We start from the raw sequence: 19,493 nt of genomic DNA, 5'->3' as shown, positions 1-19,493 counted from the left end.
GGCAGAGAATTCCAGATCACTATAACTCGCTACATAAAAAAATTGTCACCTCTGGTTCTTTTGACAATTACCTTAAAGCTGTGTCCTCTGGTTAGCAATCTTCCTGCCAATGGAAAGAGTCGCCTTATTTACTCTATCAAAACCTTTCATTATTTTAAACACCTCGATTAAATCCCTCTCAACCTTCTCTGCTCTAAGGAGAAGAATCCCAGCTTCTCGAGTATCTCCACATAACTGCACGTACGGTGTCCAGGAAACACTCATGGAAATCATGTCAGTGAACTGTGTCCGCTTTCTACTCCTTCCTATTAAACATAACTCTGTCTCTATTTGACCTTATAGTCTACAAACAGCTGTCATGGACATCCATCTGGCTGTGGCTGTTATGCTACTTCCTTGCTCAGTTGGGGAGTACCTACGGCACTTGAAAGAATGCAGAACGATTATCAGCTGGTGAACGTTATCACTACAAACGCTCCCGATCAGACTTCAGTGTAAAATCCAGAATACCTGCCTCATCTGATTATATATAAGCAGTCCCACTTTTCTACGGTTGCGATTTTGGCAATGAAATGGAAGTGGTGCTTGTAATGTCCTTACTCAATGGCACAAAACCCACACGAGGCACATTCTATGGACAAGGTCACTCTGTGACCTGAACCTTTATTCACAGGACCAAGAAGTGATGACCCTGCGTGGGACCTCCCTTTATATACCTGGATGACCAGAAAAGGAGTGTCTACCACAAGTTCACCCCCTGTGGTCAAGGTGTGCATTGCTTAAGTATATACAGTATTACAGTGGTGTTACATAGAGGTTACATACATGACATCATCTCCCCCCAAAGTCTTATTGGGATCATAGGTTAAGTTTTCAGGTGGTTTACGCTCCCTCGTGGAGCGCCGCAGTTGGGGCTCTGGCTGTTGAGCCTTGGAGTGAGTGTCTGTCACCTGTGGTGATTCTGGCCTGTCCGGGCTGACCGCAGGGACTGTGCATGCTGCTGAATGTTCTTGTTGCTCGTTCACTGGCGTTGGTGTGAGCACCATCTCATGATCTTCCTCGGGTTCCTCAGTGTCCATGCTGAACCTTTTTTTTTGGTCCAGATTCTTACGGCATATCTGCCCATTGTTAAGGTTAACCACGATGACCCTGTTCCCCTCTTTGTCTATTACAGTACCCTCAAGCCATTTGGGCCCCACGGTGTGATTGAGGACAAATACGGGGTCATTTATTTCTATACATCTCCCCCTTGAATTTCAGTCATGGTACTCATTTTGGGACTGGCGCTTGCCCTCAACTATGTCGGTCAGGACTGGGTGAATGAGGGACAACCGAGTTTTGAGTGTTCATTTCATAAGTAGCTCAGCGGGCGGGACCCCCGTGAGCAAGTGCGCTCGGGACCTATAGGCCAGCAGGAGGCGCGATAGGCGACATTGTAGGGAGGGTCCTTGAATCCTGAGCATGCCTTGTTTAATGATTTGGACCTCACATTCCGCCTGGCCATTGGAGGCCGGCTTGAATAGTGCTGTCCTGACATGTTTGATGTCATTGCCCGACATAAACTCCCGGAATTCGTAGCTCATGAAATATGGGCCATTGTCGCTAACAAGGATGTCCGGCAAGCCGTGGGTTGCAAAGACCGCGCACAGACTCTCCACGGTGATGGATGTCGTGCACGAATTCAAAATGATGCACTTGATCCATTTCGAGTACGCATCTACCACAATAAGAAAAATTTTTCCCATGAACGGGCCCGCGTAGTCTACATGAATACGTGACCAAGGCCTGGTGGGCCAGGGCCACGGGCTGAGCGGGGCCTCCCTGGGGGCATTACCTAGCTGGGCACACGTTGTGTACCTGCGAACACAGTGTTCCAGGTCTGAATCAATTCCCGGCCACCAAACATGTGACCGAGCAATGGCCTTCATCAGCACGATGCCTGGATGCTCGCTGTGGAGTTCCCTGATGAATGCCTCCCTGCCCCTCTGGGGCATGACTACCCGGCTGCACCATAGTAGGCAGTCAGCTTGGATGGAGAGCTCATCCATCCGCTTGTGAAACGGTCTGACCTCCTCAGGACATGCTCCGTGTGTGGGCACCCAATCCCCAGTCAGGACACATTTCTGAATCAGAGATAGGAGGGGATTTCTGTTTGTCAAGATTTTGATCTGGCGGGCTGTGATGGGGGAGCCTGCGCTGTCAAAGGCCTCAACGGCCATGACCATCTCAGCGCTTTGTTCTGTTGCCCCCTCGGTGGTGGCCAGTGGAAGCCTGCTGAGCACGTCAGCGCAATTTTCAGTGCCGGGCCGGTGCCGGATGGAGTAGTCATAAGCAGCCAGCGTGAGAGCCCATCGCTTAATGCGGGCTGACACGTTGGCATTGATAGCCTTGCTGTCTGACAACAGGGATGTTAACGGCTTGTGGTCCATTTCTAATTCGAACCTCCTGCCAAAAAGGTACTGATGCATTTTTTTTACACCATAGACACATGTGAGTGCTTTCTTCTCAACCATCCCATATCCCCGTTCTGCTTGAGAGAGCGACCTGGAAGCATAAGCCACAGGTTGTAGTTGGCCCTCAGCATTACTCTGCTGCAACACGCACCCAACCCCATAGGACGATGCATCACATGTCAGAACCAATTTCTTACAGGGATCGTACAGGGTCAATAACTTATTTGAACAATGTAGGATCCGCGCCCGATTGAAAGCCCATTCTTGACAGTCCCCCCAAAACCAATCACAACCCTTATGCAGGAACACGTGAAGCGGCTCCAACAACATGCTTAAGTTCGGTAGAAAGTTCCCGAAATAGTTCAAGAGTCCCAGAAATGAACGCAACTCTGATGTGTTGCCGGGCCTGGGTGCTCGTCGAATCGCCTCCGTTTTGGATTTGGTGGGCCGAATCCCATCTGCAGCAACCCTCCTGCCCAGGAACTCAACCTCAGGAGCCAGAAACACACATTTAGACTTCTTGAGTCGCAGGCCTACCCGGTCCATTCGGCGTGGCACCTCCTCCAGGTTGTGGAGGTGTTCCTCGGTGTCATGACCCGTGATGAGGATGTCGGCCTGAAATACGATTGTTCCAGGAATGGATTTAAGCAGGCTTTCCATGTTTCTGTGAAAAATTGCGGCTGCTGATCGAATGCCAAACGGGCACTTGTTTAAACGAACAATCCCTTGTGCGTAGTGATGGTGGTCAGTAGTTTAGATTCGTCGGCCAGTTCTTGAGTCATGTAGGCTGAAGTGAGATCCAACTTGGTAAACAGCTTGCCACCTGCCAGCGTGGCGAAAAGATCCTCTACTCTCAGGAGCGGGTATTGGTCTTGTAGAGACACCCGGTTGATAGTGGCCTTGTAATCGCCACAGATCCTGACAGAACCAATCGCTTTTAGGACCGGAACGATGGGGCTCATCAAGTCGCTGAATTCAACGGGCGGACGCTCAGCAAACGGTCCAATTCGCTCTCAATTTTCTCCCGCATCACATACGGCACCGCTCTGGCTTTGTGGTGCACTGGTCTGGCGTCCGGGGTGATGCGAATCACTACTTTGGTACCTTTGAACGTCCTGATGCCAGGTTGGAATAGTGACTCAAATTGTTGTAGGACTTGTGAGCGCGAACTTCACTCCACAGATGACATTGCGTGCACATCCCCCCATTTCCAGTTCATCTCAGCTAACCAGCTGCTCCCCAACAGTGCGGGACCATTGCCCGGGACAATCCAGAGTGGCAGCCGGTTCACTGATCCATTGTGTGTGAATGCCAAAAATGCAATGCCTAGTACTGGAATGATTTCTTTGGTATACATCCTTAGTTGTATCTCAATGCATTTTAGTTTGGGTCTACTGACTTTGAGTGGCCATAGCTTTTCGAATTGTTGAACGCTCATGAGTGACTGGCTGGCCCCCATGTCCAGCTCCATGTGTACAGGGATGCCGTTTAATAAAACCTTCATCATCATTGGTGGCGTTTTGCTATATGAGCTGTGAATTTTTGCTACATGAACCCGCTGAACTTCAGCATCCATTGATTTGCCCCAAGAGTCATCCTGCCTCACAGACCCCTCTTCTGGTCCATCCACCTTGTAAATTAGCCTGGTTACAGGCTTCCTGCACATTTGAGCTAAATGGTCACTGAGGTTGCAAATTCTGCAGACAAGTTGTTGAAACCTACAAGTCCTGGCAGGGTGTTTGCCCCCACACCTCCAGTATGAGTTGAGGTTCCCATTTTGTGAACAAAGGAGCTAGGACCCAGCATTCCTCACTGATTGTCCCTTTGACTGCCCTTGAGTACTATGTTAGTGGGTGTCAATTGCCCCATCCCGGACCGCATTGTCCACTATGATGGCATAAATGTCTGTTCAGCCTGCCATTGTCTCTGTTGAAAACCTGCTCTGGGGTCTATTGCTGCCTGGGGTGTGTCGAACTGCCCTTGCCTGCTTGCGGGGCTCTGAGTCGTGTTTAAGATATTGACTCCCTGATCCCCTGCTGCGTTGGAGGCAGAATTGCGTGCGCATATTATTTTGGTTTCCTCCTCCCCCGCCATGAAAGTCTGAGCCATCAACGCCGCCGCTTCCATAGTCAAGTCCTTGGTCTCAATTAACTTTCGGAAAATCCCCGCACGACCGATGCCCTCAATAAAGAAGTACCTTAACATCTCCCCCCTGCAGGCATCTGTGAACTTACAGAGGCTGGCCAAACGCCGGAGGTCCGCAATGAAGTCCGGTATGCTCTGTCCTTCACGACGTTGGTGGGTATAGAATCTGTGTCGGGCCATGTGTATGCTGCTCGCCGGTTTGAGGTGCTCACCGATTAGTTTGCTGAGCTCTTCAAAGGTTTTGTCCGATGGCTTTTTGGGTGCTAGTAGGTCCATCATGAGCGCGTAAGTAAGTCTTAGGTCTGCAGCTGGTCAGCAGATGGGCCCTTCGCTTGTCAGCTGCTGCATCTCCCAGCCATTCTTTCATAAAGCTTTGCTGGAGCCTCTCAATGAAATTGTCCCAGTCCTCACCAACACAGTACTGTTCCTCTGTGCTACCGGTGGCCATTCTCGTGGGTCGTTGATTCCCGTTTCTCGTCGCCAATGTAATGTCCTTACTCAATGGCACAAAACCCACTCGAGGCACATTCTATGGACAAAGTCACTCTATGACCTGAACCTTTATTCACAGGACGAAGAAGTGATGACCCTGCGTGAGACCTCCCTTTATATACCTGGATGACCAGGTAAGGAGTGTCTCCCACAAGTTCACCCCCTGTGGTCAAGGTGTGCATTGCTTAAGTATATACAGTATTGCAGTGGTGTTACATAGAGGTTACATACACGACAGTGCTGATGCTTGTCACTTCTTCCCTCTATGTTCGGAGTTGTCATTTGTACTCAGACTTACTCCGAATCACGTGGATTTAGATGGTTTCTAGCTTGTCTCCGAGTTTGCTGTATCTCAACAAGTACCTCCAGAGCTGAGTGTTGCCGAGAAAACAGCGGAAAGCAGTAAAATATAAATCACCTTCACCTCTGCTCCTCCAAATACCACAAAGCCCTACCTGGTGCATAAGAGCAGATCAGAAGATGAGAGCCCAGAGCTATCAGAGCAGTGATCACATCAGCTTCTTCTCAAGTCTTGCTTCCTGCAGGTTAAAGAGGTCATCAGTTAGTGTCAGACTATATATTAGAACTATACATGCCAACCTAGCAAACAAGTAAAAGATGACACCATCATCATCATCATAGGCAGTCCCTCGGAATCGAGGAAGACTTGCTTCCACTCTAAAAGTGAGTTCTCCGAGGGACTGCCTATGATGTACAGACCAATGCGGGAATTACAGTTTCTGTCACAGGTGAGGCAGACAGTGGTTGAAGGAAAGGGTGGGTGGGGAGTCTGGTTTGCCGCACGCTCCTTCCACTGTCTGCGCTTGGTTTCTGCAAGCTCCCGGCGACGAGACTTGAGGTGCCCAACAGCCTCCCGGATGCTCTTCCTCCACTTTGGCTGGTCTTGGGCCAGGGACCCCCAGGTGCCAGTGGGGATGTTTTGAGGGTGTCCTTGAAATGCTTACTCTGCCCACCTGGGGCTCGCCTGCCGCGTCAGAGCTCCAACGGAGCTGGTCGAGCGTGGTCAGTGCTTTGATGCTGGGGATGTTGGCCTGAGCGAGAACACTGACTTTGGTGCATCTATCCTCCCAGTGGATTTCCAGGATCTTGCGGAGACCAAAATTAAACCATCCTAAATTAAGCTGGGGGCATACCCAACATTCCATCACTGTTACTGAAGCTTAGATATTCTGCTGCTGCTGAACTATCAGGCTTCTGATAGTATAAAACAACCCACTCCAGAGACTCCAGCACAAAATATAGGCTGGCACACCCATGCAGTTCTGAGGGGGCGCGACACTGTCGGAGATGCCGTCTTTCAGATGAGAGAGTAAACTGAGGGCCCAACTGCACTACAGGTGATGTCAAATATTCCATGCCACTATTTGTAGAAGAGCAGGGTCGTTCTCCCCAATGTCCTGATCAATATTTATCCCTCAACCAACATTACTAAAACAGAATAGCTGTTCATTATCACATTGTTGTTTGTGGGACCTTGCCGTGTGCAAATTGGCTGCTGCATTTCCTCCATTGCAACAGTGACACACTTCAAAGAGTGCTTTAATGGCTGAAAAGCACCTGGAGGTCCTGAGGTTGTGAAGAGAGCTAAATAAATCCAAGTCTTTCTTTAACCTCCAGAACTCCCTCCACTTTGCCCCCACACTGTAGCCTATGAGGAGCAGAGACATGGGAGCACTATTTTAAAGAAGGAGGAACATATGCACCCTGCGTGTCCCATCCTGAAGTTCAGGCATCTGGGATTTAAACTCTAAAGGATACTCGTCGTGTTGTTAGAGGATTAACTACAGCACTAACTGATGTAAAGGGAATAGGTGAGTCTAGATTCTTTAATCTTTCAGCCATTTTTGATCATCATTTCTGTTTATTCCTGCTGGTCCTTAGGTTCTCCAGGACCCCAGAAGTGTAACAAGAGATCCCGGGAATGTTCTCCCAGAAAACTTGGATTTTTGATAGTCTGTCTGTTGCATTTTCCAGAATGTTGCCTTTCAAGCCAAAAGTAAGTTCTTCTGTAAGGATTACAGGCATTTTCTATACAAAAATAAAGTTGTTGTCAGGGGTTCACTACATTATAGAGTTCTGTTCCTTTCATTGGGAATCTCGCCCCGAGGACAGTGGGGTAGATTTTTTATGTACCTCCCGTGTGGTAAACATCACCTGAGTGGAGAGTAGAAAGGGGAGGATAATGGAGACCTCCCGATCTTCCTCCTGTTCACTTGAATGGAAGGTCAATCAGACGGGTTCTGTGAGGTTGTGCAATTCTCCGTCCAGGCAGTAATGGCAAAATCTACCCATCATGTTAATTTGTGAAGTGGAATATTTGACAACACGCTCCTAGATTAATCCCGACTGGCTGAGAATTCTACATTCCCAAGACAAACGACAGTGTTATCGGACTCAGTCCCTGCCCCAGAACCCCATGGCAGCCCAGAGAATTGAAGGGCCTGCTGATTTCATTATTTTGAATAAAGATTTATTTTTATTTTTAAGTAGGTCTAGGAGGGATAAAGATGAGTAAATATCATTGTCATAAAAGTTTATAAAATGGGGCACACCCAAAAAATAATCTATCTTTACATTTTGGCACATCATATTTGACCTCGAGATGTGCTTCAAACCACATACCCGCGCCATCACGAAAACCGCCTATTTCCACCTCCGTAATTTTGCCCAACTCTGCCCCTGCCTCAGCCCATCTGCTGCTGAAACCCTCATCCATGCCTTTTTTACTTTTCGACTTGACTATTCCAACGCACTCCTGGATGGCCTCCCATGTTTTACCCTCCGTAAAGTTGAGGTCATCCAAAACTCTGTTGCCCATGTCTTAATTCGCACCAAGTCCCGCTCACCCATCACCCCTGTGTCACTGACTTGCACTGGCTCCTGGTTAAGCAATGCCTCAATTTTAAAATTCTCATTCTTATTTTCAAATCCCTCCATTGCCTCGCCCCTCCCTATCTCTGTAATCTCCTTCAGCTCTACAACTCTCCGAGATTTCTGCGCTCCTCAAATTCTGGCCTCTTGAGCATCCCCAATATTAAGTGCTCCACCACTGGCAGTCTAGGCCCTATGCTCTGGAATTCCCTCCCTAAACCTGCCCACCTCTCTATCACTCTTTCCTCCTTTGATACCCTCTTTAAAACCTACCTCTTTGACCAAGTGGTTATTTGCCCCGATGTCTCCTTTTGTGGTTCAGTGTCAAATTTAGTTGATAATGTTCCAGTGAAGTACCTTGGGATGTTTTACTATGTCAAAGGCGCTAAATAAATATAAATTGTTGTTGTTGTTAAAAATCTTAAGGCACTTGAAGTTAGAAATTACTGTCGGTGATATAAAAGTGGTGAGTGCTAAATGTGTTCATAGGACATTCCTATCCCTGCTATTAACAATAGTGTTAAAGTATTTAAAATAAATGGGTAAAGGCCTCCTTTAAAACGGTAGATGAAAGATTGCCTTGTGAACGCATTAAAATTCAACATTGATGGGGCAAGGTAGGGGATTGGGAAACGACAGTAGTGTATCGGCTGCCCGCTTTACAACTTGCTGGATTATCCCTGCTGTGGACTTCAGTGGATCAGATAATCAGGCGGAGTATATAATGGATCATCATATTTCACCCCCCGAGGGTGTTGAATTTTACCTCCATTGTCGTCTACGATTGCCAACAATAATCTCTGCCCTATGTTGCTATTTGGACCCTGTTAAAAAGGTAAGTTCTTAGATGGGAAATAAAATCGATTGCACGCTGTCATGGTTTTGGGTTTTAATGCTAGAGATTTTCTCAGGCTTTAACCAGCCATTCCCATAAGTAAACCTCAAATCCTCTATGATTTGGAATGTTTACTCCAGAATTAAAATCCACATGCTCCCCACTTGACGTTATAGTGAAAGAAAATGCTGTACTTCCCGTATCAATATTAAATATATAGCCAATCTTTGAAAATCAACATTAAATATATAGGCAATCTTTGAAAATCAATATAAAATATATAGGCAATCTTTGAAAACAGCATACAATATTTATTGTGCAATGAGAAATCTGTGGCAACATAGCTAACTTAGCACATTGGACTTCCTATTGTGTCTCTCCAATACTTTACACCTCATGAAGCCTCCCACAACCAAGCTGCCTGTTTTCTGAGTTTATGGCTTTTCCTTTCAGAAATATTCTGTGTGACTTTGGGTTTTAACCCCACACATGCCAATTCCAGAAATAGAAAATACAAGTTCCAAAATTCAGCACAGACCCAAAAAACATCAAGAGCACAAAAGTGTGCAGAAACTGGCTGCATTTTGAGTTCTTGGGCGGAACTGCCCATCCCTCATCGGGGATTTATAATCTATTGTATCCTCTGAATGTCACTGAGTGTCAATTTCCTGGTGATTGTTGACCCTCCATGGACACCACAGGATTTCTCCCCAGTTACTGCAGGGCAGCAAAGGAACGTCCAATGTGAGCAAGAGAACCAAACAGTCGGGAACACATCAAGCCAAGTGCAGCTGAGCCCCAAAGAGAACAATAACAGAGCCGTACACTCTTACAGACAGGAATCTCGGTATAATTTTGAATCTTGACATTTTTATCATTATCACTAACCGAACTCTAACTCCACTTTCTATTTCATTCCCAAACTCCCGCAATTTTGGCAGATCAGTGCCAGGAAGACTCCCATCAAAAGCCAGTTAATGCATTCACATCAAGGAATGTCCTTCTTATCTCAAAAAAAGCAGCAGCAGTCTGTTGTGAAGAAAATAAATCTTAAAATATTATCACAGCCAGGCAAAACCCCAGAAGGTTCTTTGAGAAAAATTAAATGCCTGCCTTTCAGCAGATTATTATATATAGCATGCGGCGGCCCAGCCCGGCCTGAAAGACCATCAGCAGGCCGGGGCCATTGGAGGGAGCAGCTCGCGGTGACATACCACTGCAGGGAACAGCATGTGCTGCTGCAGGAGGGCGATGGCTACGAAGCCAGGTCGCTGATTGCAGTGCGGGTAGGCACAACAGGAATGGCGAAGGAGTGGCAAGAGTCCATAGAGGGAAGTGATCGGGGCCCAGGAGAGGAGTGAATCTGGGGACCAGAAGAGGCGAGGGCCCAGGGGCAGGACGGACCAGCCCACACTGCGATATGTGTGCGTGCTCGGTCTGTGCAGCAGAGCTGGGCTCCAGTTATCTGGGGGTAGTCCTTGCCACTGGACCAAGACCTAGCTCTCTCAAGCCCGTGTGGTGGCTGGTGTGCAACGGTCACCACACGTTAAAAAAGTCCACGCACAGGCATCTTCCACCCTTCAGGATGTAGTTCGGGATCGGGATCTGGAATATTAGGTCCTTCATTGAAACACTTGTGAACTCATGCCGTTTTGGCATGGAAGCAAGTCATCCTCGCTTCGAGGGACTGCCTATGATGGTTATGATGATGATATATATCTTTGTGGGGCAAACACTAAATAAAGACAGCTGTAACTGTGACTCTCAGAAACTGTCAGCTCAACTGAAAACTTTTAAGTGCCTTTGGATGTTTTTCTATATTAAAGGCACTATATAAATGCAAGTTGTTGTTGTTTATGTCCATACTCTGTACACTCACCAGTAGGCAGCAGCAACATCCTCATTAGTTTCGACAGCCTCCAGTCCCACCTTGTAACCAATCTGATTGGTTGGTATTAATGACTCCTCATCACAGCAAAGGAAAACTGAATTTGCTTGTGACATTTTAGTAAATTGACAGGTAGGCTGAAGCATGGACTGGCGATTAAAAGGTTGACATGTAAGTAGAAGAACATGTGACAGCCATCTTGTACTACAATCACTTGGCTCATCGCAGAGAGCATGCAGATGTCAAGCGCAGGCAGCGGAAGGAGCGTGCGGCAAACCTGTCCCACCCACCCTTTCCTTCAACGACTGTCTGTCCCATCTGTGACAGAGACTGTAATTTCCATATTAGACTGTTCAGTCACCTAAGAACTCATTTTTAGAGTGGAGGCAAGTCTTCCTCAATTTCGAGGAACTGCCTATGATGATGACTACAATCACTGTTTAGGGACCCCCATAATTAACATCCAGAGGGAGACAGATATAGAAGGGCAACATGGTGTCCTCCTCTCGTCTCGGCTGAATCTGAACACGGGACTCAGAAGTGAATGTATGGAACTGATGGTAGCCCTGTTCAATGGGATATGGTGTGTGTAGATGCTGTCATTAGGGTGACGGTGGTGATCAGATTGGTATGAATGTGTCTTGCAGCCAGCAGCATGTTGCCCTCCACATTTTCTTCAGGCTGTTGCTGCTCCTCCTGGTGATACCCTTGCTGCCCCTGGGGGGGGTCTTCATTCACCAAGTCTCAACAACGAGGCTTCCTGGTAAGGCAGAATTGAGCAGCAGACCATCCCAATCCTTGAGACTTCCGCTGGACTATGTGCCGAGCACCTCCAGATCGACCCAGGCGCCTGAACTGCGTCTTCAACAATCTCGTGGTGTGCTCTTTGAACACTCTTATGGATCACAGCTGGGATTCTGGAAAGGACACATGTGTCACCATCCATGACTGTGAAGGGTAGCACTGATCTCCTGGACTCTATCCAGTCACTTGCCTCTCTCTGATAAAGTATGCTGACACAATATACTGCCCTGAAGTCTTCACGGCAACTCCCTGGAAAGTGAGCATGGTGTGGTGCTGCAGTTTGTAAATAAGCTGCTGGAATCCTTTCTTTGTTAAGTGTCAGCTGTTGCTGAGTTGGTCAGTTGGCTGAGTCAGAAGGCTATGGGTTCAAGTTCTATGGAGCACAGAGTCCAGAACTGAGGGAGCACTTCACTGTCAGAGGTGCCGTCTTTGGGATGAAACGTTAAACTGAAGCCTTATCTGCCCTCTTAGGTGGACATAAAAGATCCTATATCACTATTTCAAAGAAGAGCAAGAGAGTTATCCCGGTTTCCTGGCCAATATTTATCCCTCAACCAATGTCACTAAAGCAGAATATCTGGTCATTATCACATTGCTGTTTGTGGGATTTTGCTGTATGCATTTGCCTGCGACATTTGCTCGCTTACAATAGTGACTACATTGCAAAAGTACTTCATTGGCTGTAGGGCGTTTTGAGAACCCCTGAGGTCAAGGCAGGTGCTATATAAATGCAAGTTCTTGCTTTTTTTCCCCTGTAACTTGGGGGTTAGAATGAATCAAGGGAGCACGTGTGTTTCCCTGGAATCTTGCTGCCCCATAATATTGCTGTGCTGTCCGTTGGGAGCAGGATAAAACTGTTAGCTATGGCAAACTACTGCATGCACGACTCACACATTTCAGATGGGCACAGCTTATATAACAGAGGTCCCCAGTGACCAAACTACAATAGTCACATGACATAAAGGTTAATCTCAGTTATGGTCCGAGCATCTGTCTTAGAGCAATGCCCGTGGTGGAGATGGCCTGCAGATCCTCGCAGCACAAGGCAGAACTCGCTGACAGCGTCCTTAATCTCCACAGGCACGGCTCTTGGTCAAATGCAGGTCGGACCACCTCGGCTGGTAGACCTCGGTGTGAGGTACTGCAACATGGTGTCACATGTCTGTGGTGTAGCCTGGCGGCAAGTAGCAGCCCCTCAGCTAATGGTACTTAGGCCGGCGGTAATGTAAGTGCCAACAACAAATTTAAGTAATAAGATTTGAACAGCATAAGCTGGGGCAAGTGGGAGATTCCCTGTGGAAATTCACCCCAATGATTTAGTGGAAATAATGGGAACTGAGAAGTTGAGCATCATGGCATTCACGCCCCACCTACAAACGCCTTAACATGACAGTGGAAGTTGGGCGGGGCACAACATCCATTATAGAAGCTGCCAGGGTTTCATCCCTTTCAAATCAGTGCGCTGAAAATCGATCATTTTCTATGGCAAGCAGATCATCTGATTACCTCCCAGGCAGTGAGCAGGATCATTTACCCCTGTGGTTCTGTCGAGGAAAGAGCGGAGAATTGAGATTAGAGTAGGTTACACTGACCATGGAACTACCACTGGCACAGTGGGGGTAACTTTGACTTTGTGCGATGGCAGTGAATCATCAGCACGTTATCCATCTCTCCCGATTAACTTCAATGGAGATGAAAACCGGGAGAGATGTAAAAGGGGCTGCTGACTCGCTATCACCCGTTTTACACTGTTGCACAAAGTCAAAATTACCCCCAATTATCTTTCTCCCCTTTACTCCCAATTAGCTCAGTGGGTAGCACACTTGCCTCTGAGTCAGAAGGTTGCGGGTTCAAGTCCCACTTGAGCACATAAATCTAGGCTGACACTCCAGTGCAGTGCTGAGGGAGGTGCTGCACTGTCGGAGATGCCGTCTTTCAGATGAAACGTTAAACCGAGGAACCGTCTGCACCCTCAGCTGGAAGTAAATGATCCCATGGCATTACTTTGAAAAAGAGCAGGGAAGTTATCCTCAGTGTCCTGCCCAATATTTATCCCTCAATCAACATAACAAAAACAGTTTATCTGGTCATTATCACATTGCTGTTTGTGGGAGCTTGCTGTGCACAAATTAGCTGCTGCGTTTCCTACCTTGAAACAGTGACTACACTTCAAAAGTACTTCATTGGTTGTAAAGCGCATTGGGATGTCCGGTGGTCGTGAAAGGCGCTATATAAATGCAAATCTTTCTTTCTTTTATCGAAAAGTCAATAATTCTAACTGGTAACAGCATCACAGGTATGTATACTTTCATATTTTTTAAAAGAAATCTGAATTTAACTCTGTGAAGGAGTAAAATTATTAGAAGGAGTAAACCATTGTGGAATGGACAGCATTGCTATATGTTATAAATGGACTGCAGCGCTGTGATTGAACGCTAAACCTGACTGAAATTCCTTATATGGTGACGTGCTGATGTTCATTAGATGTTCTGTAACTGCCTGCATTTTACTTTATTCCAGGGCTTGCCAGATAGTTCTCTGTTTTAATGTCTGTTTTAAAATAAATAAAAACTAGATGGGACAACTGTTTTTTGTATGTCAGGGGCCATCTGGAATCATCATCGTTTTCCCCAGAGTGCAAGTGATATTCTTTCCCTTATCCAGCCTCCCTTAGAGGAGGAACTGGATACATTAGTACACATAAAACTGTACATGATTCCCCTCACCTGGCTGAATACCCTTCACAATCTTGTGAAAATTATGACAAATGTGGCCCTTTACCTGTTCATTCTGCCCCTGGACTTGGCCTCATCTACAGTCAGTAAAAATGTCGAAAGGTACAAGACTACTATTACTATTAAATTCCCATCCATAAGATCAGGTAGATAAGTTGGTTAAGAAGACATACGGAATATTTGTCTTTATTAGCTAAGGCATAGAATACAAGAATTAGAAAGCAAAAATAAAGAAAGTGAGTTGAAGGAGAGGGGAAACAAGCAGGAATAAAGGGTAAAAATCAAATTTAAAGACATGTTGCCTAAATGCATGTAGCATTCATAACAAAATAGATGAGTTGACATCACAACTCATGATACAAATGGGTATGATCTGATAGCCATTACAGAGCAAGGTGACCAGGACTGGGAATTAAATATTCAGGGGTATTTGACAATCCGGAAAGACAGACAGAAAGGAAAAGGAGGTGGGGTAGCTCTATTGATAAAGGATGGAATCACTGCAATAGTGAGAAATGATATTGGCTCAAATCATCAGGATGTTGAAACAGTTTGGGTGGAGATAAGGAATAATAAGCGGAAAAAGTCACTGGTGGGCGTAGTTGGTCGGAGTATAAACCAACAAATAGTGGGGGCTTGTAAAAAGGGAACAGCAATAATCATGGGTGATTGGACAAATCAAATTGGTCAGGGGAGCCCTGAGGAAGAGTTCATAGAATGCATAAGGGATGGGTTCCTTGAGCAGTATGTAACAGAACCAACCAGGGAACAAGCTATCTTAGATCTGGTCCTGTGTAAAGAGACAGGATTAATAAACAATCTCCGAGTAAAGGATCCCCTTGGAATGAGTGATCATAGCATGATTGAATTTCAAATTCAGATGTAGGTTGGATCTCAGACCAGCGTACAAAGCTTAAATAAAGGATACTATGAAGGTGTGAGTGCAGAGTTGGCTAAAGTGGACTGGGAAAATAGATTAAAGTGCAGGACGGTTGATGAACAGTGGTGTACATTTAAAGAGATATTTCACAACTCTCAAGAAAAATATATTCCAGTGAGGAGGAAAGGGTGTAAAAGGAAAGATAGCCATCCGTGGCTAACTAAAGAAATAAAGGACGGTGTCCAATTAAAAACAAGGGCATACAAAGTGGGCAAAGCTAGTGGGAGGATAGAAGATTGGGAAGCTTTTAAAAGCCAGCAAAGAATGACTAAAAATATAATTAAGGAAGGGAAAATAGACTAAGAAAGTAAACTAGCACAAAATATAAAAACAGATAGCAAGAGTTTCTATAGGTATATAAAAAGGAAAAGAATGGCTAAAGTAAATGTTGGTCCCTTAGAGGACGAGACCGGGGAATTAGTAACGGGGAACATGGAGATGGCAGAAATTCTGAACAAATATTTTGTATCAGTCTTTACGGTAGAGGACACCAACAATAGTCCAACAGTGGATAGTCATGGGGCTATCGGGGACGAGGAACTTAACAATCACTAAGGAGGTGGTACTCAGGAAGATAATGGGACTAAAGATGGATAAATGCCCTGGATCTGATGGCTTGCATCCTAGGATCTTAAGAGAAGTAACGGCAGGGATAGTGGATGCATTCGTTGCAATTTACCAAAATTCCATGGATTTTGGGGAGGTGTCAGCTGATTGGAAAACTGCAAATGCAACGCCCCAATTTAAAAAAAGAGACAGACAAAAAGCAGGAAATTATAGACCAGTTAGCCTAACATCTGTGGTTGGGAAAATGTTGGAGGCCATTAGTAAAGCAACAGTAGCAGGACATTTGGAAAAGCATAATTCGGTCAGGCAGAGTCAGCATGGTGGAACAGGGTGGATAAAGGGGAACCAGTGGATGTGGTGTATTTGGACTTCCAGAAAGCATTTGACAAGGTGCCACACAAAAGGTTACTGCACAAGATAAAAGTTCACGGAGTTGGGGGTAATATATTAGCATGGATAGAGGATTGGCTAACTAACAGAAAACAGAGAGTCAGGATAAATGGTTCATTCTCTGGTTGGCAACCAGTAACTAGTGGGGTGCCGCAGGGATCAGTGCTGGGATCCCAACTATGTACAATCTATATTAAAAACTTGGAAGAAAGGACCGAGTGTAACGTAGCAAAGTTTGCTGACGATACAAAGATGAGAGGAAAAGCAATGTGTGAGGAGGACACAAACAATCTTTAAAAGGACATAGACAGGCTAAGTGAGTGGGCAAACATTTGGCAGATGGAGTACAATGTTATTATTTAAATGGAGAAAAATTGCAAAGTACTGCAGTAGAGCGGGACCTGGGGGTACTTGTGCATAAAACGCAAAAGGTTAGTATGTAGGTACACCAAGTGATCAGGAAGGCCAATTGAATTATGGCCTTTATTGCAAATGGGATGGAATATAAAAGCAGGGAAGTCTTGCTACAGTTATACAGGGTATTGGTGAGGCCACATCAGGAATACTGCGTGCAGTTTTGGTTTCCATACTTACAAAAGGATATATTTGCTTTGGAGGCAGTTCAGAGAAGGTTCACTAGGTTGATTCTGGAGATGAGGGGGTTGACTTATGAGGAATGGTTGAGGAGGTTTGGCCTCTACTCATTGGAATTCAGAAGAATGAGAGGTGATCTTATCGAAGCGTATAAGATTATGAGGGGGCTTGACAAGGTGGATGCAGAGAGGATGTTCCTACTGATAGGGGAGACTAGAACTAGGGGGCATAATCTTAGAATAAGGGGCTACCCATTTAAAACAGATGAGGAGAAATTTCTTCTCTCAGGGGCTTGTAAATCTGTGGAATCCGCTGCCTCAGAGAGTTGTGGAAGCTGGGACAGAGATAGACAGTTTCTTAACCGATAAGAGGATAAGAGGTTATGGAGAGCGGGCAGGGAAGTGGACCTGAGTCCATGATCAGATCAGCCATGATCGTATTAAATGGCGGAGCAGGCTCGAGGGGCCATATGGCCTACTGCTATTCCTATTTCTTATGTTCTTATGCTTGAACTGTATAAAACACTAGTAGGTCATATCTAGTGTAGTTCTGGTCACCACATTGCAGAAAAGATGTGATTGCACTGGAGAGGGTACAGAGGAGATTTACGAGGATGTTGCCTGGACTGGATAATTTTCACTATGAGGAAAGATTGGATAGGCTCGGGTTGTTTTCTTTGGAACAGAGGAGGCTGAGGGGAGACCTCATTGAGGTGTATAAAATTATGAGGGGCCTAGATAGAGTGGATAGGAGGGGTCAACAATCGGGGGGCATAGATTTAAAGTTATTGGTCGGAGGTTTAGAGGGGATTTGAGGGGAAATCTTTTCCTCCAGGGGGTGGTGGGGATCTGGAACTCACTGCCTGAAAGGGTGGTAGAGGCAGAAACCCTCATCACATTAAAAAAGTTCCTGGATATGCACTTGAAGTGCCGTAACCTACCGGGCTACAGACCAAGGGATGGAAAGTGGGATTATGCTGGATAGCTCTTTGTCGGCCGGCACAGACATGATGGGCCAAAATGGCCTCCTTCCGTGCTGTAAATTTCTATGATTCTACAATTCTATCAGCAGTGATGATGGAGCTGAATGAATTCTCTCCACCTTTGTTGGTTCTGTGCGAGCCTAGCCACTTCAGTGATCTGTATGAGTAAATGGGTACTTTTCAGAATGGCAGGCAGTGACTAGTGGGGTACCACAAGGTTTTGTGCTGGGGCCCCAGCTGTTTACATTGTACATTAATGATTTAGACGAGGGGATTAAATGTAGTATCTCCAAATTTGCGGATGACACTAAGTTGGGTGGCAGTGTGAGCTGTGAGGAGGATGCTATGAGGCTGCAGAGTGAATTGGATAGGTTAGGTGAGTGGGCAAATGCATGGCAGATGAAGTATAATGTGGATAAATGTGAGGTTATCCACTTTGGTTGTAAAAACAGAGAGACAAACTATTATCTGAATGGTGACAGATTAGGAAAAGAGGAGGTGCAACGAGACCTGGGTGTCATGGTACATCAGTCATTGAAGGTTGGCATGCGGTTAAGAAAGCAAATGGCACGTTGGCCTTCATAGCGAGGGGATTTGAGTACAGGGGCAGGGAGGTGTTACTATGGTTATACAGGTGTGGAAATGTATTTTTATCTAAGCTGATACCATACGGTATTTGTGTGCCTTTTGATTAAAATGGAGTCCTGGCCCTTCCAGAACTTTCTGCATTTTAGCAGCCAGCTTATTATGAACAGCTAAACCTGCTGTTAGATGGCTGATGGTTATCAGACAGCTAGGAGACAAGTCATGCTGAGACAAGTAACCCCCCATGGTGCTCTCCTATTGTCTACACTACAGGAGTTCCATGTCACCCCACCCTTATCTTCTAGCCATTATCTCTTTCCTTTACCTCATCCATTTGAAGCAAACAGATAAACTGACCAGGAAATTGGATAATCCTGATACAATACAAGACAGGTGATAGCCCATTACCTATGACTCATGGAGTAATGGCCGTTTGGCTTTCTGATAACCCTGACAAAAGGAAATATCTGGATACCATTTCAGGACCAGGATATAGTAATTAACTCTTTATCTGTATTCACTGACTGTGAGACAGAGCAATACACAGGGAGAGGCCAGAACTTGGGTTTTACTGTATAAATATCTTGTGAAGCTGTACCATTGCGGAGGTGTTCATTTGGCCCTTGACTGAGTGAAACCTACCCCTTGCGAGCAAGTAAATTAAAAGGGAAACTTCCATCGGAGCTGTAAGTGTCGGAGTCATTCTTTTCTGAGGTCGAGATTTCGACAGTTATTGGAGGTTCCACCGAGATGCATACTCTCTGTTCTGTGAGTAAAACGGATACAGGCATAGTGCCTCTCCAGTGAAAGGCTTCGGTGGCCAAACAAGGTGAGCCTTTGCTCACAAGAGGTTTCTTCACTGTTGAATCGCAGATGTAATCTGTTGTCCACAGCTGAGGTACTGCATCTACAAGACTCGGCATTTAAAAGTTAAAGGTATTTTTTTTATAACCATTTCTTTCTCAGCTCGCCAGCAGAAGAGAACAGGTTCTGGAAAAAATCTCGAGACAGCCCGGGGAAGGTTTCAGTAGGTAAGGAAGCGCTAGTCAATCGAAAAGGGTTCCAGGTTCTTATGTGATAAGATTTTTATTGTTTTTAATTCGGAAGGGGTTCTTATGTGATAAGACTATTAAAAGAAAAGAAAAAAAGAAAGCGCTAATAATCGATCGAAGGTTCTTATGTGATAAGATT

General features: G+C 45.8%; 1 protein-coding gene and 1 long non-coding RNA gene across 4 annotated transcripts in view; one reads left to right on the top strand and one right to left on the bottom strand.

Annotated features, from left to right (window-relative positions):
- LOC139279960 (uncharacterized) overlaps nucleotides 1-19,417 on the top strand; it is a 45,943-nt gene extending 26,526 nt beyond the window's left edge. Inside the window, exons 2-3 of the long non-coding RNA XR_011596566.1 lie at nucleotides 6,993-7,107; nucleotides 19,269-19,417. This is a non-coding gene — a long non-coding RNA (uncharacterized lncRNA). The remainder of the gene's footprint in view (nucleotides 1-6,992; nucleotides 7,108-19,268) is intronic.
- The window catches only part of LOC139279959 (tetraspanin-18-like), a 358,844-nt gene that overhangs the window by 48,613 nt on the left and 290,738 nt on the right, over nucleotides 1-19,493 (bottom strand). For 2 of the 3 annotated variants that reach the window (XM_070899320.1, XM_070899321.1), the window contains one exon: nucleotides 5,546-5,629. The exons of the other annotated variant lie outside the window; for it this stretch is intronic. The gene's annotated coding sequence lies outside the window, so the exon portion shown is untranslated. The remainder of the gene's footprint in view (nucleotides 1-5,545; nucleotides 5,630-19,493) is intronic. 3 annotated transcript variants of the gene reach the window in all.

The sequence above is a fragment of the Pristiophorus japonicus genome, chromosome 14, assembly GCF_044704955.1.
Source record: "Pristiophorus japonicus isolate sPriJap1 chromosome 14, sPriJap1.hap1, whole genome shotgun sequence".
NCBI classification, from domain to species: domain Eukaryota; kingdom Metazoa; phylum Chordata; class Chondrichthyes; family Pristiophoridae; genus Pristiophorus; species Pristiophorus japonicus.
This window is presented reverse-complemented; position numbering and strand designations above follow the sequence as displayed.